The 24,480-nt window shown below is 35.8% G+C and overlaps 2 non-coding genes across 2 annotated transcripts; one reads left to right on the forward strand and one right to left on the reverse strand.

The window, feature by feature from the left end:
* The first annotated feature begins 2,592 nt into the window (after positions 1-2,592).
* On the forward strand, positions 2,593-2,664 carry TRNAC-GCA (transfer RNA cysteine (anticodon GCA)). Its single transcript has one exon. It is a non-coding gene; the product is annotated as a tRNA-Cys (tRNA).
* A 12,954-nt stretch (positions 2,665-15,618) lies between these two features.
* On the reverse strand, positions 15,619-15,690 carry TRNAP-AGG (transfer RNA proline (anticodon AGG)). Its single transcript has one exon. It is a non-coding gene; the product is annotated as a tRNA-Pro (tRNA).
* Positions 15,691-24,480: the final 8,790 nt, after the last annotated feature.

Consider the following 24,480-nt stretch of genomic DNA (forward strand, 5'->3'; position numbering starts at 1 on the left):
TCGAGCGCTACCGTCCATGAGATGCATTGTGGCCAACGTAATCTTAGGTTCTATGAGCAAGTTCCTGTAACCTTCAAGTAGTGTTCAACGTCAAAAATAAAGTTTTTTTAATTCCTTAGCATCCTGGTTCCCATTTAAGGGTTTGTGTTTTTGGATTTTCAGTTTGTTAAGCCCAACATGAGCTTGGCTTGGGGTGTGGTTCTCTACGACCCTCCTTGTCAAACTCACTCTGGTGCTCATCTCAGTCATCTCAGCCATGATGGTGTTCAACAAAAGAGACCTTGAAAATGACCGAATTATCACATTAATCATTTGAATGACCTCAACCTCACTTGTTGAAATTGAACCAAATATCTATGACATAACACTATTAAAGGTTCAAAGTTCATAAAAGTCTTTTTAATCTAAGGTACTATTGAACTTTACCATTATAGTGCCTCTCAAATCAAGTTCATAAAAGTCTTTTGAATTTAAGATACTATTGAACTCATCCATTATAGTGCTTCTCAAACCTAGGTAAAGTTTAAATATAATTGGTGACAAAAGATGCTATAAAATAAAAGAAATAAGAAAATAAAATTTCATTGTCGAGAATCAAACTCGGGTCTCCTCGATGAAAGCCAGATTTTCTGTGTAATGTCTTCGACACGTTTTTTTTATGTGTGTGATAGAGTTCTCAGAGAAACCGCCACGTTTCTTGTTGTTCGATCACGTAGCTCTTTCTTCAAAAGAGTCAACATCAAACATTAGGTCTTTGATTGGAAACCCATACAGGGGAGCGTCGATTGCTTCAATTCCATCAATGGTCTTCCCATAATTTTTTGGTGCATGACAGTTTTTCATACAATTCACCTTCAAGCGCCACCATAGTTTTGCATCGTCCATGAGATGCATTGTGGGCCGATGTAACTCTCAGGTCCTCTGAGAAAGTTCCTATAGTCTTGAAGTATAATATCAAAACATATTAACGTATTTGATATGTTAAATATTAAAATAATTGATGTGTATCATAAACACTAAATAAAAATATATATTTGAAATTTGAATGATATTCATATTAATTAAACATATATTATGATATTCTACCACATTTTAATATTATTTAAATAAGATATTATATCTTAATGTATTAGGTATTCAAATATATAATTTGACAAAAATAATCACAAGTTCACCGTAAATAGAACCCTAGGGTTAAGTCAAAAAGTATCAAACACTAAATACTGTGACATTTTAGGTGATATTTTGTAGAGGAAACTCATAAGGTCTCCAAAGAGCAGGTGGTCATTTCTGACATTTTAGGTTAACAACATGGTGAAAAAAAACCAGAAATTCTGATACCAGTAATTAACTACAAACCTTTGAATAAGGTTTTAGAATAAATAAGATATCCAATCCGAAACCAAAATGATTTGATAAAAAGAATTTAGAGTCAAATGTTTTTATAAAATTCGACATGAAATTGGGATTTCGGAAATTCTAATTTCTTAAAAGGAAAAATATAAAATAGCATTTAATGTCCAATTAGAAAATATGAGGGGAACGTCATGTCATTTAGGCTAAAAAACGCTCCATCAGAATTTCAGAAGATTATGAATGATATTTTCAATCCTTTCAAAAAATTTCGATAGTTTATATTGATGATGTGTTGATATTTTCTAAAACCATTAAGATAACACTTTAAACATCTACATACATTCATTAATGTAATCAAAAGAAATCAGCTAGTTGTGTCCATACCGAAAATCAAATAATATCAAACTCAGATCCGTTTTCTTGGATTTTAAATTTATCTATAACCTTGTTTCAAACAAAAAATAATTTTGCTAGATAGAAGTAAATTTTGTTGTGGTTTGATTTTAAAATTCTACCTATAAAAGAAGTTGAAAACATCTTGGGAGATTACCTATGGGTGAGTTTCTAACAAAGTCTCTCTTCTCTCCTCTGTCTTTTTAAACTCATACTAATCCAACCAATCATTTGCATGGACTCAAAAGTTCAATTACCTATAAAAGAAGTTGAAAACACCTTGTGAAAGTCTGTAAGCATACTACGACCTCTAGCTTTGCAAAATCCAGCGTTGTTGACGCTTATCAAAATCGCTGCCAAAATAAAGTTTAACGAGTGGTTCTATGGTGTAGTGGTTAGCACTTTCGACTTTGAATCTAACGACCTGTGTTTAATTCCCGATAGGTAATCCACCAATTTATACAAAATTGGTCCGTAGTCGATTCGGTAGGGTCACTTTTGGACCGATAATCTGTAGAAGAGGTCACTAAGATTGAGATCATACAAAATGGGACCATAGCTCAATGTTAGAGCATTTAATTGCAGATCAAGAGGTCACCAATTCGAACCTAGTTGGGCCCTTCTATCTAGGATAGAAATTTGTTATACTTTTTGGACCGACACTATGTCTACGGGGTCACTAAGGTTAAAATCCTACAAAATAGATCCATGGCTCAGTGGTAGAGAATTTGACCGGTCACCCGTTTGAACTTGGTTGGGCCCTTTTATTTTGGACAGACACTTTTTACACTTTTGGATTGACACTATGTAGAACGAGTCACTAAAGTTGAAATCATGCAAAATGTGTCCATAGCTCAGTGGTAGAGCATTTGACTGCAGATCAAGAGGTCACCAGTTCAAATCTGGTTGGGCCCTTTTATTTTGGACAGACACTTTGTTCGATTTACTCCCGACCACCGAGTGTCTAAAGGGAAAAAAAATAAGAATAATTACCGATTCCATGTACATTAAGAAAAGAGTGTGGTATCCAAGCACCCACTATGAACATGGTTAAAAACTTACAATTAGTCAACTTTGTACTCACTCCATGTTTTCCATATCTTTCATTTAACTAAGAGTAGTTGCCCATCTTACAATTAAACAACACCAACTAATTTTTATGTTTTAAAATTATTTTTTTCAACATTTCCCTTATTTTGTACTATGAACCTATAAACTCTATTTCAAATATTTTAATTATAACCTATAAACTCTTTTTTCAACATTTCCCTTATTTTTTTCAACATTTCCCTTATTTTTTTCAATATATATGTTAATTATATTTTAATTCTTTTTTTATTTCGAGAAAACATTTTACTTTGTTTTCAACCTGTTTTAACTTGCAATCCGTGCCTCGAGAACCCACCGAAAATGGGTCATGACTCCCTTTTTGTTTTCACTTACTCCTCCTAAATCTATAAAATGTCTCCTATTTTTATTCATTTTCTCTTTTCTTAAATATCAAAATCTTAAATAAAAAGGAAGAGCTCTCTAAAATATTCTTTTCCAGTAATTTCACATAATTTAACATTTTAAAAATCGGTAAATTAAAAAATCCTACATTGATATATTCGTAATTTCATGTAGTCTTCTAAGTTTGCCGGCGACATTGTTTGTTGTCGAGCTTGATAATGTGAGTTTGTAACCCATCCGTTAGGGTTCTTAAAATGTTGGGAGTTGGGCCATGGGTCTTGGGTGAAGGAACCGTTGGTTTACCGCCTCTAAGAGTTAAGGAAGCATCTTGAGGTTAGTTTCACATAGTATCATTGTCTTTGAGATAACAATTCTTTTCTATTTTATCTAAATTTTTTAAATATGGGTTCATTTCCAAATGCATGCTAACACCCTTATTGTTGAATAAATGACATGAAACTTTCACATAGTAACGTTGCCTTTGCTCCTATTGGTGGAAGGATAATGTTGGATCGATATGACAACCCTAGAGGGGGTGAATAGGGTTTCAACAATCTAATTATTAAATTTTCTTTTAATAACAATCAAACTTGATACCATGCAATAAAACTTAACAATAATTTAGAACTTAAATAGGAAGAGGGTTAGAAAATATAACACCATAGTTTTATAGTGGGAATTTGAATAAAACTTTGAATAAAACTTTCTGACTCTTTCCTCGGATCAGAGCCCAACCGCTACACCGCTCTTTTTACGACTGCAAGAGTAAACTCAATCCTTTCCACGACTCAGGATCAAACCGGTACACCGCTCTTTTTACGAGTTCAAGAGAAAACTCAATCCTTTCCACGGCTCAGGATCAAACCGGTACACCGCTCTTTTTACGAGTTCAAGAGCAAACTCAATCCTTTCCACGGCTCAGGATCAAACCGGTATACCGCTCTTTTTACGAGTTCAAGAGCAAACTCAATCCTTTCAACGACTTAGGATCAAACCAGTACAATTGTCTGAAATCTTATAGAAACACACCACAACACTCTTAAATAATAGACATCTCTCTCATGAATAAGATAAAAAAAATAGAATTGGAAGTTTTGTAGGGAGCAACAATGGAGGCTTTTTAAAAAAAATTTAGATCGAGGAAACAAATGTTCTGTCTGTTGTGCTGTGAAAAATACTAAGAGGTGATGAGTTTAAATAGCGATCAAGTTGTAAAAATAGGAATTGATACGGACCACTAAAACGTGAACCGAAACGTGCAACACGAAAAATAATATTTATTTATTTTTAAATTTATCATAAAAAAATTATAGACCACATGTTTCATTTATATATATATATATATTATTTTAAATAAATATTAAAAATATTTTAAATTCATTTTATTATATATATATATATATAACATATTTAAATGTAATACTATAAAAAAAAATGTTAATGAAAATTGTGAATAACATTTTAAAAATAATTAAAAGTTTTATAAATCTAAATGAAATTGAAATGATTTTGTAATTATCTTTATGAAAACTAAATGAAATCATTATAATTTCGTTCCATTTAAAAGTAATAACTCGTTTTCATAAATAAAATCATTATAATTTTTTTTTCATTTAAAAGTAACAAATACTTTTCTTAAATGTAAATGAAATCTTTATAATTTCTTGCCATTTAAAAGGTAACCGAAAACTTTTATAAATGTAATTGAAATGATTTTAAAATTTAAAAGTAATGGAAAACTTTTATAAATGTAATTGAAAACTCCACCTTGTTACTCTACCAAATTTATAAATGTCATACTTCGATTGGTCTATGATGTCAATTTTGCCGCTAGTCTATGATGTCAATTTTGTCACCACATCATCAATTTTTTCACCATATCATCACGTCAGGTATCTTGTTTTGAATTTGATTGGTCCATAGTGTCAATTTTGCCACCACATCATCACGTCGGGTATTTGTTTTGACTGGAACTTCGTTTTATCTCTAATTTGAGTGAACCAAAAAAGACGTTGAAATGGTTGTTCCCAACCTTACACTGTGATCAAAAATACTGAGAATTGTTAACAATTGAAGGTAGGTTTGTTATCATCAAAAGATTAAGGAAAAAAAGCCAACAGATAATAGGTCGATTATACCTATAGGGTAGTTTTAAGGGTGACAACGAGACTAATTTTCTTTTAGTTAAAAATTAGAATTATAACAATCTGCCTAGAACCCTCAGACTAATTTTGCTTCATTTCTAAATGCAGGCAGACAAAGTAGAAAAATGAAAACATGTAAATTGTAAACTCGAACATTTCAAAGAAATAAATAAGTTTTGATGGTACCAATGCTAACCCGAAAACAATCAAACCAAATTTATTTCAAACATAGAAAACTTCATGTCTCCATCTTGTAAGGCCAATAAACCAAAGGGCCTAATATAGTAGAGAAATAAAAAAAATGTTACCCTCATCTGTGTTGTGCTGTGCCATAAGTGATCAATGGATGTTGACTTTGACCAATTCCTACTATTCTTTTTTTCCATCTTTTTGAGTGACTGTCATACCTGTGAAGGAGGAGCCGAAGGGTTTAGGTGAGGTATCGGAAACGTCGCGAGACTTCAGATCGGGTTCAATAACGCCGCGAGCTTTAGGTAGGAGCAGGCGCTAGTGTACGTCGGGCAGGGAGGGACAGACGCGCCACCGGAGATGGATGAACGACGACGCTTCCACAGGTGACAGCAGCCAACCCCACGATTAGGGCTATTGAGGCGTTCGGGCGAGGAAGACGAAGCGGCGGGCGCGGGTCGACCCTTGGCATTCTGCGGTTCGTCTCGGCTGGCGTGCAGCCCACACCTCGCAGGCCGCGCTCAAGCCCACCATTGGGCCTCGTTCCTTTTCGGCCCAAACCAGAGGTGCGCCCAAAAAAACCCTGCGCCGTTAGGGTTCTTCGAAGCCCATCGGTTTCGGCTCCACCAGCGGCTCGGCCAGGTCGGCTCGGCTGTGCGGCTTGGCGGCGCGGCTCGGCGGCTCGGCAGCTCTGATACCATGTTAGGAATCACGACTCTCCACAATGGTATGATATTGTCCACTTTGAGCATAAGCTCTCATGGCTTTGCTTTGGGCTTCCCCAAAAGGCCTCATACCAATGGAGTTAGCATTCCTCACTTATAAACCCATGATCATTCCCTAAATTAGTCGATGTGGGACTTCCATCATCCAACAATTTCTACCTTTTAAGGTTGTAAATATTTGTGCACGGGTGACTATTATGATTACATGTCAACCGAGTCAAGTGGAAATAAATTTTGAAGATGAAATTAAAGTATTATTTTTGATGTAACTTTTCCTGAGTTTTGGAATATTGTTATTAATGAGATTCAATCTAATGCCATTAGTAATTCACAATGATAATATTCAAAATACTTGACAAAAAAGAATGGTCAACATAAGATATTTGAAACAAATAAATATTTTTGTCCTCTATGATATATCAAATCACGCATTTGAAATTCCTTAATAATAAACCTGAAGTCTTACATCTTTTATAGAGAAAAGTTCCTTGAATAGAAGTCTTATTAGATACTTCGAAGCATTTAGAGATCAACTAGAAACAAAGCTAAACATTCTAAAAAAAATTAGGGGTTAAACTTTTAAGTTAAGGTAATTTAAGAAACTTATGATTTTTATATTATCAAGAGTTTAATTGAGCTAGGTCGATTCAATCTAGTGGACCCAAGAATTGAACCAAATCAAACAACCTAGTTAGCAACATGATTTAGTGGAAGCATTTTCACGCAAAGTAGAAGCAATAATGGAGGGTTTGAAATAATATAGTTTTCACCCCTTGTTCCTCGAGTGAATATTGAAATAATATAGTTTTCATGTTAAGTTTTGCACGAAAGAAAGGAAGACTGGGATGTAAAGTATTATTTCAATTTGTTTGTAATATACAACAATATATAAATTAACTATAAGAAATATATAAAATTACATGTTCTCCAAGAGCTTCAATCAACATTGGAGGGATACTTCTGCAACCACTCTAAAGGTGCTCAAGATCACAACGAGTTAGATAAAACAGCTCTAGAACTTGTTCCGCTTCATGCCTTTCTTGAGTTATTTCGAACTTGCTCCGCTTCATGCCTTCCAATGCCTTCCAAGGCTTCATGAACATGACCTCCGTAATCATTTGAACCCATAATAACTAGCATGAGTTTTAGGTTCCGAACTTGCTCCAACCAACTTGAATTGAATTTATTCTCATGTCATATAAAATAGACCTTACAGAAAATAGTTGGTAATTCGGAGCATGTCTAAGCCTTGAGCTAGGATATGACTTCTTGTTTCGTTTTTAGGAACTAAACCTTAGAGGTTGTCATGTCATGCATCGTATTTTAACAATGAAAACTCCTCCGAAGTAACTCTTAATTTTCTCCCCATGAGTGCATAGGTGGCGTTGTCATAATCGTGGCATCCTGCTAGCAAATCGTGGTGCAGGGAATCTCATTTAGGTGAGGGAGATAATAAGTTCATCATGGAATCCTGCTCATGGTACATATACCATAGCATCCCATCTAAAGAGAAATAGGGGCCTCGCGGTACACTTCGTGAAGTGAGATAATGGTTACTTCAGGCATGGATCCTAGCAACTTGTTAAGCATGATATTTGCATTAACCTAGGTGTTTTCTTGGATTCTTGGTGATCCTAGGTTTATGCATAACGTCTTGGGTCAAGCTTGAAACTTATAAGTTCTTAGGAATAGCCCAACATGATATTGTGCACGTAGTATCTATTAGAGACCAAGGGTACATCTGGAGAATCTATTATTTCAGGGATACCACTTTAGTTATCCTAGGAGGTAAAGTTATATGGATCGTGATGAGCATTTTCTCCCATATCTTGGTTTCGCTAACTACAGTTTTCTAATAACTTCCAAACTTCATTACCTTATATAACCTCTTGGGATAAGGATTCATACAACATTTCATAAAATAAGATCTACTGAGAAAACCCGAGGAAAGGTCAAATTTTGAGTTGACTTGGACAGTTCAGTTGAACTGGCCGTATCATCGTTTTCTTCCTCTGAACAAGAAGAAGATGCGCATTTTTCGCGTCGCCGCCATCTGAAACTCGGCCTGTACAGCCACATTACAGCGTTTCTCTCCTCGATTTCTTCGTGAAACTTAAAGATGGATGTTACAAGAAAGGGCGAGGGATTTATTTGATAACTTCTCGTGGATCGTAGCCTAAGATATTCGCTACCAAAGTTCATCCAAAATCTGATTTATCGCATGAGATAAAACAAAGGATTTCTTATTGGGTAGCCGATTCTAGGGGTTTCAAGGCCCTATTTCTTCATTGAACCTCTTCCATATCCTATCTTCAGGCTAAAGGAATTGGTTTGGAGGAACGTCTTTGAGTGTAGGACCTTAATTTCCCGAAATCGTTCTCGGTATGCAACTCACTCGAAACGCCAGATTTTCGATCACGTGGGTAGCTTATTCTACGACGTTTCAGCTCTCGATTCCTTCATCAAGTTTACTCAACTTCTTCCTCTAAAGCTAGAGGAATCCTTAATGGAAGGAAAAGAGATCGTAGATAGGAATTTTGACTCTTATCCCCAATTTAATTTCGAAACCTATTTCCTTCAATTTGGCACGCTCTCGAGGTTATTTTTCTTCATGGTCTTCTATGGAAGCATTCCTTGGAGGTGCAGAAACTGATTGGAATCATTCTTGCTCGACGAATCATCATGTATCCTCGGATTGGATTTTTAAGTTTTTCTTGAAGTTCTTCAATGGCTGATTGAATTGGGGGAATGGTTTCTAGGCACTTTCAGCACTCTATTCCTTCATAGAACTTGTGGGTAATCTTGTTGAGGAACGGTAGGAATAAGTTTGAAGAGAAATGGTGGAGGATTGCTCTCGAATTTGGAAGAAATCTGAGAGTAGGAGACCCATAATCTAAACGTTTATTGTCTTCGATTGGGGGATCGACCTTTCTCGATTCTTATTTCGTATTGTTGCTCCTACTTAAGACTTTATAGGAGGAGCTTAAACCGACATTGAGAGCTCCAGAATCTTCGTTATTTAGAGATCGAACTTTCTGGATAATTTTTTTGGAGATATCAACTCCGATCATAGCCTTACCGACCTTGGCTTTGAACACTAGTCGTTGGATGTGATGATCCGTGCGTGATCGTTCTAGATCATATCAAATTTTTTAGGAGATCCGACGATTGAGATTTGAGTTTGAAAGATTTTGCTCGGATGGTCACGGTAGATGCTCTTATTCTAATTAGAGTGGCATTTCTGTAATTATCCATTCTTCCAGGAGTATTTTGGTAATTTGCCACTTTTCGAATATTTTATTATTATTTTTCTCAAAAAATCCATAATTTTTCTACAAATTTCTCATCGCTTTTTTATCATTTTTCCCTTTTTTTGAATCTTGAGATTCCTTCTAGATAAGGAATTACAAGTCTGGAAAGATTTTGATAATTGATAAAATGACTTTTTTGCCCTTTTGATTTACTTTTTCCTTTCCAATCCTTTTCAAAAGGCCTTTAACTCCTTGAAATCACTTGTTAGGGTACACGAGTGACTTGACTAAGTCCTTTGTTCTTGCTTAATCCTTTGGGTCTTTCATGAGTGGCTTATTCTTATGGGAGATAATTTCCTTCATTTTTGGGGTGTTACATATACATACTCGATACAAACACAAAATAAGAAGCAGACTCAAAAGAAGAACAAAAAATACTAGATTAAAAACAGAGCTTAGTCCTTGGCCCACACTCCAAAGTCCGCTCTCATCAACGACCAACTCTTAGTTACTTGAAAAAAAATGATAAACATGGAGTGAGTAAAACTTAGTAAGTAGCCTACTAGTAGGTTCTTAATCACGACCTTAAGCTAGGATATTACTTCTTGTTATGTTTACGGGATCTTATACTGATTTTGAAAACCTTCCCCTAAAATAACCTTCAATTTTCTCCCCATCTATCTTTTTTTAAACACTTTTGAAAGTTAAAGAGTAGGTTTGAAGTTTTTTTTTTTTTTTTTTTTTTTTTTTTTGAAAATTCAACGGTATTTTTTTTTAAATAATTATGATTATATTTTTTATAGAGAAATTGCAAAGTTCAATGGTATTTTTTATTAATTTGGATTATAATTTAAAAAAAAAATACAAATTTTTGTTGATTAAGTTAATATTAATTTCGTATTCTTTTTAATTAATGTATCATTGTCATATCGGTGTCCAAGTTTTTTAAGAATGACATGTTACCATATCTATTTGGTATCATATTTATGTCTAGTATCTATATCTTTTTTTTTTTTTTTTTTGTGACTCTGAGATATTTTGCTTTTAGTATCTATATATCTTCACGAAAATAAGTTTATTTTATGTTGAGATGGAGAATAAAAATTGACGTTGATACTTGGGACTTTGATTCCTCTTAGTGTGAAGCTTGCATCTTGCAATTACTTGGGTAGAGAATGTGTTTCACTTAAAATTCACTCAAGAGAAAATAATCAAATAACGAACCATATTTGAGAGAGGATAATTTTTTATTTTTTTTTTAATCTTTGAGAAATAAGAAAGAATAAAAATTAAAACATGGCATGAATGACATCTTTTTGAATCTTTGTTTTGTTCTCCTAAATGTATATAAAAAGAAAAAAAAAATCTTATATATTTTTAGATATAATTTAAGATTACCTATTTAATAAAACTCCATCCAAACTTCTACTCATAAATTTAATTATTATTTGTATACAATTGTTAATAAGTAAGAAAATACACGTACAAAATGTTTATACTATTGGTAATACATTAGTCTTGGTTGTTTGACTAAAACAATGCAACCATTGTCCAAACTAAAGAATTTGATTCGAAGCTATCTCCTAATAGAGGGAGGCTCAATTAGACTTTGTTGTAAGATTCGACCATATCAATTTGAATAGCGTTCTCCAACTATAAATATTGAACTCCAAAGTATTCACGAGCAAAGTAAGTTTGTTGAAACTATCTATAAAAGTGTTCCAAAGTGAGTCGTGGAGAAGATTTGCCTTAAAATCTAGTTCCAATTAAGGATGTCAATGATGAAGAAGTGCAAGCTGTTGGAAGGTTTGCCGTGGAAAATTTCAGAGGTGGTAGATATAATTTAATTTACAAGCGTGTGGTGAATGGTCTTTTCAGTCCCATATAGGCTTTGACCCCAAATTTTATATTATTGTGATAGAAGCTATAAATGACAATAACATTCATTGGTCAGATATTGCAATTGTGAAGAAGTTCCGTCATATGCATCGGACGCTACAGCCATCCTATAAGCTCTTATCTTTTGTGGAATTCTTCAAATTCCCTCTCCATAAGTAGCAGTATAACTACTAGATTGCTTTCTTTACTTACAATAAGTCCTCTCTCTATATGTGCTTCTCGGACATTACTCTCTTTTATCTATAAAAATGGCATAGCCATAATGATATAATAATCCTTATATAAGTATCTTTCCTCTCTCTATATGTGCTCGTGGGACATTACTCTCTTTTATCTATAAAATAGGCATAGTCATAATGATATAAATCCTTATATAAGTATCTTTTTTTTTTCTCTCGTACCCACCTTATACATAACATGTTAAATTAACTCATACTTAAAAAAATAATTTCTCTCTACTGCAAGAGTGCGATTGTGACACTTGTCTTCCGTTCAGTTGTGGGCCGCATCTTCTGACTAGTTAGGTGAGTTTTGCCTGGAGCATACGTGTAGGTTGAAAAAGAAATTGTTGGATGCGGACTGCGAATAAGGGTTGGGCCACGGAATGTTTTTTTTTTTTACCACATATGGACTTTGGGCTAGTGAGTCTTAAATTTGGGTTTGTTTGAAAAATTTTGGTTCATTTTTTAGTTCAAACGAACCCAAATTAAACCTACTAGTTCTTTCTTCCTTGCACGACTCACTCCTATTCTCTGTTCTGTCTCTTCTTGCTTTGTGAAACTTCTTTAAAGGCTAATTTTCACCAATTATTTGGGAGCATCTTCCTTAAAAGGATTGTGACCACAGATGACCTATATAGAAAATTTGTACCCTCTTTCCTAAAACCTTTAGCGGACAACATACCCAAAACAGATGCGCTGACTAGACTGCGCTACACCTCATCTCACCCCCCCCCCCCCCCAGAGCATATGGATCCACCCAATCGATGAACATTCAAACCAAACTCGCCCATCCTTTTTGGCACAGGGACGCGAGAACCAATCCGAGTAATCTACAGTGGGGAGACCCCTTAAAGCAACAAGCGAGAATGGCTAGGTTGATAGTAGGGTTAAAGAAAAGGCGAGTATGAAAAGACGTATCGCATAACTGTCCCTGTAAGAAGCTTCATTCTTTCTTGATCTATGAACCGACTTTATGAAAAAAAATCAGTCTTTCGGCTGAAAGTGTGACTTTTGGGTATGGATAAGCAGGACCTCTTTGTTCGGGAGAAATCGGAGATGTTGGCTAAGAAAGCTAAGTAGGCAAGTACAGGACGGACAAAATGCACATACAAATTGATTGACATGATCCCTCTACCTCTCTCTTTGGCTAGTTGGCTAGTTGCACAATAAGCGGGAAAGCATACCAGGTAGGGAAAGAAAGGCTGCTCGGTCTCCTGTAAGGCTAACCCTCAACGATGAGCTCACTAGGCAATGCTATAAGTCCGATAGAAGTCCAAGGTTTCGTCTACTATGGACCAGGAAACTCTTGGAGAAGCTAACGTGAAATGAGAAATACATTCGATTACGGCAACTAATAGATAGTGAACTTTTTGGTAGAAACTGAATGATCCCTTGGCTCGAGAAAGAAAAGGAAAAGGTAGTCGTACTCCTACCTTTTCCGTCGGACGATAGGAAAGTTTGAGCTGAAAGATTGAATCACACCTGATAAGAAAGGCGGGCTTAGCAGGTTTCTCCAAACGTATAAACAAAAAAAGGAAGCAACCGGTCGTAAAGAGGATACCGATACGCATACATTCTCGCATGGAAGAACATAGCTGAACCGGATCAAGGGTCCTAACCTAGTCCAACTGACCTTCTTTGTCTAGCCCCCGCCCCTTGTAACAAGGTCAACGCGTACGTGCTTTTTCCTTTCGTTTAGCGAGATAGCTTACCAGCTCTTTCGGCTCATAGCAGCAATATGAAACGCAGAATCCTCATCATGAGTCGAGTCCGCATTGCCATACGAATCGACATCGGCCAAACCAAGAGCTCCTAATTTTTTCTTTAACGAAAGCGGATCTAACAGTTTTGATAAAACCAACATCTTTTAAAGATGGTGTCGCTCTGCCTTGATCACAGTGGACATATGCAGCTCCCGTTTTACGTTTGTCTACCGTGAAAAGGAAATTTCCCTCACGATAAGCCCTCCCAGCTCCCGAACGTCTTTCTATCAATCGAGAGAGGTATAGAATAGTACAACAAACCAACAAGACAAGAATGGACTCATAAGATGGGCGGTCAGGGAAGCGATTTCATTTGTGTTATCTGCCAAGGAAATGATTAAGGAATTCTCTATACACGGCTGAGAGATGACCGTATTGTTGCACATTCTGAATAAAGTACCGCAGGCAAGCGAAGCTTTTGAAAATGAAAGCGTGTAGAACTCAGATCCACTTTTTCTTCGATTCGTAAACTTCGGATCTGATCTTCCTTTCGTCTCCGAGTGACTGAGAGAGAATTTAGGCCTGGCGTGCATCCGATTCGGTCAACAATAAAGTACAAAGCGGATTGATTAAATGGGCTTGAAGTTCCATTATCGTTAGGTCGAAGATCTCTACTAGGTTTAGTGCACTTTGGTAATTGCGAATGTTGCCGTAATCGAATGTCTTTTTCATTTGACATTCTCTCTTACCAAGCACTCATACTTGCCAGGGTTGAGGAGAGAGTCCTTGAGCTAATTGGGTTTTGAGATTGCGTATACGCGAAAAGAGCTCGCTTTCGACTTTCTCCTTGGCATTTTGTGCCCGGTTCTAGTTCAGGAAAGGGTCTGATCTCTTTCATTGGAGCACATTGATGCCGAAGGAGTCTTCGAAACCGGTGGAGAGGCTATGATGACTTCAGTCTATTCAAATAGCATGACCGATACCACAAAGAAAGGGTATCTAAGTCACACTAGTGGAATAGCTTTTTCATAATAATTATCTCGATATATGATACCAAAAACCTGCCTGATGATTGATAAGGTAAGGGGTTTCAAAAGACAAAAGAATGACAATTCTACGTGTGATAGAAAAGGAGATCTTTTTTTTTTTTTTCAGTGTGTGCGGTTCGCCTGCCTTCCTGAACACGGATAGGCTATGGGGATTTGCACTTCGGCCCCTAAGAATACCACATCAAGGTGACAGGATTCGAACCTATGGCTCTCTAAAACTTCTTCATCGGTTATTTGGGTGCATCTTTCTTAAAAGGATTGTGACGACAGATGACCTATGTGACGACAGTGGACAACATGCCTGCCTTCCTGACCACGGATAGACTATGGGGCTTTGCACTTCGGCCCCTGAGAATAACACATCAAGGTGACAGGATTCGAACCTATGGCTCTCTGAAACTTCTTCATCGGTTATTTCGGCGCATCTTCCTTAAAAGAATTGTGATAACAGATGACCTATTTGATTGAAAAGTTCCTTGAAAGAATACAATAGAACAAAGGATTGTGACAACAGATGACCTATTTGACTGAAAAGTTCCTTGAAAGAATACAATAGAACAAAGGATTGTGACAACAGACGACCTATTTGACTGAAAAGTTCCTAGAAAGAAAGGATTGTGACAACAAATGACCCATTAAGTTCCTAGAAAGAAAGGATTGTGACAACAAATGACCCATTAAGTTCCTAGAAAGAAAGGATTGTGACAACAAATGACCCATTAAGTTCCTAGAAAGAAAGGATTGTGAAACAAATGACCTATGTCATTTGACTGAAAAGTTCCTGACATAGGACTGAAAAGTTCCTAGAAAGAATACAATAATAGAACATAGAATAATTTGTGTAATGCTCTTTTCGAAGTCCGGCTCGAGACGATCTTCTTGGTTCAATGTTTAAAACCCACATTTTAAATCATATTATCTTGCATAATTCATTTTGATATAATATTGTTGGGGGCATTTTGAGAATCGAACTTGAGACCTCTCACACCCAAAAGCATAATCATACCAGTTGGACCACATGCCTTTATAGCAGATCTATAATTCTTAGTTGCTAGTCTATATATTTTCCATGCCTCAATATATGAAATTTATATAAGTTGAAGTTGTGCATTGCCACGCATTCCTTTGGGTTAGGCCCCATTGATGACTAAACTATTTTTATTTCATTTTGTTTTATTTTTCTTTCAAAATTGTCATTATCTTTCTCTAAGGCTCATCTTTTGAGAAATGAACATAGGGGCATTCCGAGAATTGAACTCGAGACCTCTCGCACCCTAAGCGAAAATCATACCACTAGACCAAATGCCCTTTCTAAAAAAAAATGCAACATTTTTTTCTCTCAAGTTTGAAATCTATTTTCTTGAGCGGTTGTTGGACTATAAAACAAAAAGTTGATGGTCTAGTATTTTACTTGTAAGTAAGGCATGTAATGTTGAATTGTTCTAATATGCAAGTGTTATTGAATAAACTACAACCTAACAAATGAATCAAACTAATCAATTTGGGTTGGGTTGGATTTATTCGGCTCAGTTCGTCAGTTTGTTTGATTTAATTCTTCTATTTTGCTTCGTATGACAAGAAAATGAAGTTGTATTGAATGTACCATAGTTTGATTTATGACAAACTCATATGAAATATAATTGCATTAATAGTACTAAGAGTTGGAGTCTATAAATATTTCATGAACTTAAGTGCAACTCATGCTTCATTAAAGACGAGATAAACTTTAGTTAAGTAACTGAAATTTTAAATTACTTCATGTGGAGCTTCAATTACTCTATGTTAGCTACTATCTTTAGGGTTTACTAATTAGACACGAGTTCTTTGATTTAGGGGATTGTTTTATGTAATTTTCAACTACAACTTATGTTTTCAAATTTTTAGGTCATAATTTAGGTAGTGGTTGTATATTATGGATGAACACTAGAGTTTCTATCCCGTTCACCACAACTACTCTAGTTTTTGTTTGAAGGCTATAATTGTCATCTATGTTGTATGGCAATAAAATTTGTTTAGATGAAATTTAAGTTAAAGTTGCATATTTTACTTCTTGCGAGTAAAAAATTTGTTTCTTAACATAATATGAATTTAGTTGCAGAGTTATTAGGAATAAGATGGAGAAAGAAATTTTCTTTAAAATAATAAACAGACCAAAGTTCGTTTTTGTTGTTGTCTAATTGTGATTTTGCAAAAAGCTTAACTAATATGAAATATCAAGGTAATTCAAGAATATATATTCACACGTCATTCAAGATGACAATAAAATGGAGTTAAATTGAACGCAGTTGTAGTTTCATGTCTAGCATAATTGTATTAATGATATTAAAGAGAACTTCGTGTTTTATTAGAAGAGACCAACTTCCTTTAAGGTACTAGGAGTTTAAACTACTTCCATTGTAATTTCAATCACTCCACAATGATTACAAATTTAGGGTTGGCTAATTGGACATCAATTATCAACTTTAGGTTATAATTTAGGTAGTAGCCATTATAATATTAATGAGCATAAGAGTTACAATTCTTTCATGGACCATATGTGTTATAGTTAAATGAATATATATATATTATGTATGTCGAGGTTTGGGTAAAGCACAAAGTAGTAAGGAACACCATTGTCAACTCTAGAGCCACCCACAACTCATGATGGAGATAGATGCAAAATATTTTAACATCCTTTGGCATCAAGATACAGGAAAGATGAACGCCGTCAAATTGGAAGCTTTACCTGTCTTAGGAGTCACAATGAGAACTCTAATCAAGCTGGAGCCTTGGACTAGGCAAATTGTTTAGTGATAGTTGAAATGGATGACTTCGTCGTCGTGTCAGGAATGAACGTCCTGCTAAAACACAAAGTCATTTACATGCCCCTAGCAAAATGTCTAGTAGTAATGGAGTCTAACCCGCTGATCATCAGAAAAACATCCATCAACCAAGAGGGTTGAAAATGATGTCGATACTACAGTTGAGAAAGAATCATAGCCATGATGAATCTACGCTTGCTACTACTGTTGTAATTAAAAAGGGGAGCTCGAGTGAGCCAACCTCAATAGAAACCTCGATGCCACTACATGAACACCACGACGCAAAACAAGGTCAATAATGGATTTATCCCCACCAGAAGAGACAAAAACAAGGTTAGATACTGAAGAAGGGAGACAGAAACAAACCACTGAAGCAACACCTGTTCACACAGAAATATCATCTAGACGGATGAAGAGAAGGGTCAGTCGGAAGCGTCAACCACAATAATTTCAAGAAAAATAAAGAGTTCATATAAGTTAAGTTCAGATAAACTTCGAGTTCAAAGCAACAAGAACCAAAAACTGGTGTGAAAATACTATGGACTAGTTAAAGTTATCCATAAGATTATGAAGACATCATATAGAATCCAATTGCTCTTATGGATGCGGACTAACCTTGTTGTCCACGTTAGTAACTTGAAACGTTATTATTTCGATCCAAAAGACATCAAGCAAAAGCAGGTGGTATGACGTCATACAAATAAGAAAAAAGTTTCAAGCGAAGAAAGTAGGAAAGACACGAACAGAGAAGACATGAAGACTCAACAAACCGAGAAGTGATTTCAACAGCACCTAGTAGGTTGGAAGAGACTCCTCATTATGAGATCAGCTGGAAGCGCATCGAGAGACCTAAAGTCAGCCTCATCCAATAAATTGTGTGGGGTCAGATGTCATAGTCATGATTGCCCAAGGCGTGTTGCCTGTGGTTGCATGTTGCATGTCTCAGCCATTCTTGTAAACGATTTGTTGTCCAAGGCGGTTATTTGTGCAATGTTATTGTTTACCGATTATTTGGGCGACACGCCTTGAGCAATCATGACTGTCACAATTGGCTAAGACATTTGTTGTCCATATGTTATTGTTGTCCAAGAGACTCCTCATTATGATGTCATGATTGGCTAAGACATTTAAAGAAGTTTTACCTAGGGCAACTTCTATCACAATCCTCTTCTCGCTCTCTCAAACTTCTTTAAATGTTATTGTTCACTGGTTATTTTGGCGCATCTTCCTTAAAAGGGTTGTAACGATAGATGACCTAGGTAAAACTTCTATTGGGAGATCAGTGGAATAGAGAATCTGTGTCCCTTTCCTGAAACCTTCAGCGGACAACATAACAAAGAGTTCCTAGAAAAAATATCATAGAACAATTTGTGTAATGCCTTTGAAGTTAGGCTCGAGGCTCTATCTTGTCTCCCAAGAATATGGTTCATTCTCTATTCACATAGAAAATTCTGCAATAGAAAGTGGTACCCTCATCTTCTTTTACAAAACTTTCTCAAGTCCTCATGGAATGATTTGAAAGTGGTAGCCTCATCTTCTTTTATAAGACTACCTCGGCCTTCATGGAATGATTATGCTATGTTGATTCTTAGAGAAGGGAGTAGTGTCAAACTAAAGATTTGAAGGTCACGTGTTTAATCTCCACGTTCACTACACCTGTTTCCATTTGCATAAGCTGACTATTCAATAAAGAATTAGTTATTATTTATTTTTAAAATATAATGAATTAGCAGAAATACCTTTACTTATGATTGTTTTTTTTTTTAATATTAGCGAAGATAACACAGTTTTGAGAGCGTTAGACTGAAAATCTGAAGGTCACGTGTTCGAATCCACGTTCACTACACCTGATTCACGTCACATAACTTGACTCCTGACTATTCAATTTAAAATTAGTGATTATTTCTTTTTAAAATATCAATGAGTTTTCATTGTTAATGTTTGCCGGGATAGCTTAGTTGGGAAAGCGTCACTGTAGATCTCAGAGTCACGTGTTTGATCCACGTTCACCCCACCTGATTCAAGTTAACTAAGTTGTATAATGGGACTATTCAATCTAAAATTAATGACTATTTCTTTTTAAAATCTCAATAAATAGTGAAATCTAAATTTAGTGATTATTTCTTTTTAGAATTTCAGAATTTTCATTTTAATGTTAGCGTGAATAGCTGAATTGGGAGTGGGAGTGAGTCTGTAGTTTAAAATTTCAATGAATTAGCGTAAATAATTTTACTCATGAATTTTTATTTTAATGTTAGCCTGGATGGCTGAAGTGGGAGTGGGTCTGTAGATCTAAAGATAGCACGGATTCCTAATTCTTTATTTCACTATAAATGCTCTATAAGAATTCTTTATTTGACTATAAATGCTCCGTAAAATATTTAGTAAAATGACTCATCTTATTGCATGGAACAATAAAATTGATGTTCCCGTAGGTGATGATTTTTCTGATTCGAGGACGAATCCTGAAGAGAGGGATGATGATAAGAATCACGGTGTACATTCTACTTTCAATGTTGCTTAGTTGAGTCCTTTTGATGTAGGTGATGACTTTTCTGATTCGAGAACGAATCCTTTTGAAGAAGGGGATGATGATAAGAATCATGGTGTTCCAACTGGACCTATTATACAACCCAAGGCCAAGAAGATTCAACAAGCATTCATACTTCATCTACAAAATTGGATAGGCTAGGTTCAACCATCATTTCATGTGTTACAAGCTGATTCGTTTGAGTCAAGACCATTTGGAGATTCAAAAGTAAATATTTGCACGGTTGAAGTAGTGGATGAAGTTGCAAGCATCATTTCATGAGTGGTTAGAAAACTTTATTTATTATTTTAATTTCATAAAGTTTGTAATGCTCAAATTGACTTCGTTTTCTGTGGAGATTTAAAGGGATCGAGATTAAATCACGAACACTAACTTCTTTGTTGGGAGACTATAAATACCCACAAATTATTATGTAAAAGCATATTTGTGATCAATGAAATTGATCTCTCAAGTTGAGACGATCCCCCTCATAGAAATCTGAGCATATCTTTGTCATTTCTAAGTTTCATGCAATTCTTGTGGTAGATTGCATCTTAGTCATTCAATCAAGCCTTGATCAAGTTAGATTGTGAAATGACTCAATTTAGAATAAGGTTCCAAATCTTGTTTCTCAATCTTCGATCTCATTATCTAATTTTAGCTTTGACTCAATTTAGAACAAGGGTTCTTGCTTCTACAAAAGCTTGGCTCGTTGGGCTGAAGATTACGATTGGTCTATCATCCTTCAACGGGATCTTCTATCCCCATGACTTGCTCTGATGCGGTCGTTCTTCTAACGCCGATGACACGTCCAGTTGTCGAGATTGGTAATGTGAGTTTGTAACCCATCGATTGAGGTTCTTGGAATGATTCTATAGCTTATCATTTCCATGTTGGGAGTTGGATCATGGGTCTTGGGCGAAGGAATCCTTGATTTACCGCCCTTCTAGTTGAAGGAAGTGTCATAAGGCTAGTTTTTTTTTCAATTTTTTTCAATTTTATCGATTTTTTTTATTGATTTTATTTGATTTTATTTCAATTTTGTCAAATTCAATCAGGTGCTCATCTCAATCATTTCAACCCTGTTGGCGTTCAATAAGAGAGACCTTGGAAATAACCTTTAACTATTCAACTGGATTATCACATTAACCATTTGAATCACTTCAACCCCACTTCATGAACTTGACCAAATGTCTATAACATAACACTAACAAAGGTACAAAGTAACACTAACAAAGGTACAAAGTTCATAAAAGTCTTTTTAATCTAAAATACCATTGAACTTGACCATTATAGTGCCTCTCAAACGTAGGTAAAGTTTAAATTCGAGTCTCCTTGTCAAACTCACTCGGGTGCTCATCTCAACCACGATGGCGTTCAACAAGAGAGACCGCGAAAATAGCCGGATTATCGCATTAACCATTTGAATCACCTAAACCCCACTTGTTGAAATTGAAACAAATATCTATAACATAACGCTAACATAGGTACGATGTTCATAAAAGTCTTTAATCTACGATACTATTGAACTTGACCATTAAAGTGCCTCTCAAAATGAGGTAAAGTTTAAATATAATTGGTGACAAAAGATGAAACTATAAAATAAAAAGAAATAAGAAAATAATATTCAATTTCAGAGAATCAAACCAGAATCTCCTAGGTGAAAGCAAAATATCCAAACCGTTGGACAACAATGAATTTTTTGTGTAGTTGTCCTGAAGTCTTTTGTCTAATCGCTCAAGAGTTTTACTATGATGTTTTGGGTAATGTCTAACTCTTCGACACGTCCTTTCATGTGTGTGATAGAGTTCTTAGAATTACCGCGACGTTTCGAGCTGTTCGATCATGTGGCTCTTTCTTCAAAAGGGTCAACATCAAACATCAGGTCTTTGATTGGCAACTCATCCAGAGGAGCGTCGATTGCATCGATTCCATTCACCTTCGAGCGCCATGAGTTTATGGTGCATGACCCATTTTTTATACCATTCACCTTCGAGCGCCACCATAGTTTTGCATCGTCCATGAGATGCATTGCGACCAACGTAACTCTTAGGTGTGGTTATCTACAGCCCAACTTGTCAAACTCACTCGAGTGCTCATCTCAACCATGACGTCGTTCAACAAGAGAGACCTCGAAAACGACTGGATTATCGCATTAACCATTTGAATTGAACAAAATATCTATAACATAACTCTATTCCATTGCCCAGAATCGAACTTGAGTCTCCTGGGTGAAAGCCAGATATCCTAACCGCTAGACGACAATGGATTTTTGGTGTAGATGTCCTGAAGTCTTTTGTCAGATCGCCGAAGAGTTTTAGCACGATCTTTTGCTTATTGAGTAACTCTTCGACACGTCCTTCCATGTGTGTGTTAGAGTTCTCAGGGCTACCGCGACGTTTCGAGCTGTTCGATTGTGTGGCTCTTTCTTCAAAAGAGTCAATATCAAATGTTAGGTCTTTGATTGGCAATCCATCTAGGGGAGCGTTGATTGCATCAATTCCATCAACGATTTTCCCATGAGTTTATGGTGCATGACCCATTTTTTATACCATTCACCTTCGAGCACTACCATAGTTTTGCATCGTCCATGTGATGTATTGCGGCTAACGTAACTCTCAGGTCGTATGAGAAAGTTCCTATAGCACTCAACTCTCAGGTCGTATGATAGAGTTCTTAGAGCTGCCACGACATTTCGAGCTATTCGATCGTGTGGCTTTTTCTTCAAAAGAGTCAACATCAAACGTCAAGTCTTTAATTGGCAACCCATCAAGGGGAGAGTCGATTGCATCGATTCCATCAACGGTCTTCCCATGAGTTTATGGTGCATGACCCATTTTTTATATCATCCACCTTCGAGCGCCACCGTCCATGAGATGCATTGTGGCCAACGTAACTCTTAGGTCCTATGAGCAAGTTCCTGTCACCTTCAAGTATTGTTCAACGTCAAAAATAAAGTTTTTTTAATTCCTTACCATCCTGGTTCCCATTTAAGGGTTTGTGTTTTTGGATTTTCAGTTTGTTAAGCCCAACATGAGCTTGGCTTGGGGTGTGGTTCTCTACGACTCTCCTTGTCAAACTCACTCTGGTGCTCATCTCAGCCATGATGGCGTTCAACAAAAGAGACCTTGAAAATGACCTTGTCACATTAACCATTTGAATGACCTCAACCTCACTTGTTGAAATCGAACCAAATATCTATGAAATAACACTATTAAAGGTTCAAAGTTCATAAAAGTCTTTTTAATCTAAGGTACTATTGAATTTGACCATTATACTGCCTCTCAAACCAACTTCATACAAGTCTTTTGAATTTAAGATATTATTGAACTCATCCATTATAGTGCTTCTCTAGGTAAAGTTTAAATATAATTGGTGACAAAAGATGAAACTATAAAATAAAAGAAATAAAAAAATAAAATTTCATTGTCGAGAATCAAACTCGGGTCTCCTCGATGAAAGCCAGATCTTCTGTGTAATGTCTAACTATTATACACGTTTTTTTTATGTGTGTGATAGAGTTCTCAGAGATACCGCCACATTTCTTGTTGTTCGATAAGTGGCTCTTTCTTCAAAAGAGTCAACATCAAACATTAGGTCTTTGATTGGAAACCCATACAGGGGAGCGTCGAGTGCTTCAATTCCATCAATGGTCTTCCCATAATCTTTTGGTGCATGACCAGTTTTTTATACAATTCACCTTCAAGCGCCACCATAGTTTTGCATCGTCCATGAGATGCATCGTCCATGAGATGCATCGTCCATGAAACTAGTTTTACATAGTAACGTTGCTTTTTGCTCCTATTGGTGGAAGAATAATAGGTCGATTATACCTATAGGGTAGTTTTAAGCGTGACAATGAGACTAATTTTGTTTTTTAGTTAAAAATTTGAATTATAACAATCTGCCTAAAACCCCCGGACTAATTTTGCTTCATTTCTAAATGCAGACAAAGTAGAAAAATGAAAACATGTAAATTGTAAACTACATCCTCAAGATTCTTATGTCACAAAATCCTAAACATCTCGTCATCAATAATAGTGAAAATAAAAAAATAAAGCTATTCATTATGTCATAAATAAGGAAAAATTGAATAGAAATAAAATAGTAATTACGAAAAGTTTCTTTTGGAGATATGGGGTGTCGATCCGATCCCCGTACCTCTCGCATGCTAAGTAAGCAATCTATCATCTAAACTACATTCCCACAATACTTATATGAGAAACCCTAAATGTAGTTGAATAAAAGTAAAATATTAATAACAAATAGTTTCTTTTGGAGATGGGGATATCCCTTTGCCTCTCATGCTAAATGAGCTCTACCATCTAAGCTACATCTCCACAATTCCTCTCATGCTAAATGAGCTCTACCATCTAAGCTACATCTCCACAATTCTTGCATCATAAAACCCTAAATTTCCCATCATAAGCTACATCCCCACAATTGTTGCATCATAAAACCCTCAAATTCCCATCATCAATAATAGTGAAAATGAAGAAAATCTAGAGATGTAGGGTATCGATCCCCATACCTCTCACATGCAAAGCGAGTGCTCAACCATCTAAGCTATATCCCCACAATTCTTATGTCACAAAGTCCTAAACATCTAGTCATCAGTAATAGTGAAAATGAAAAACTATCCGGCCTCATTATGTCCTAAATAAGAAAAAATTGAAAAGAAATAATATATTTAGTAATCAATTCAATTGGAGATGCAAGGTATTGATCCCCGTACTTTTCACATGGGAAATGAACGCTCTACCATTT

This window comes from Cucurbita pepo, unplaced genomic scaffold (assembly GCF_057944985.1).
Source record: "Cucurbita pepo subsp. pepo isolate OVF unplaced genomic scaffold, ASM5794498v1 scafford_2, whole genome shotgun sequence".
NCBI lineage: Eukaryota > Viridiplantae > Streptophyta > Magnoliopsida > Cucurbitales > Cucurbitaceae > Cucurbita > Cucurbita pepo.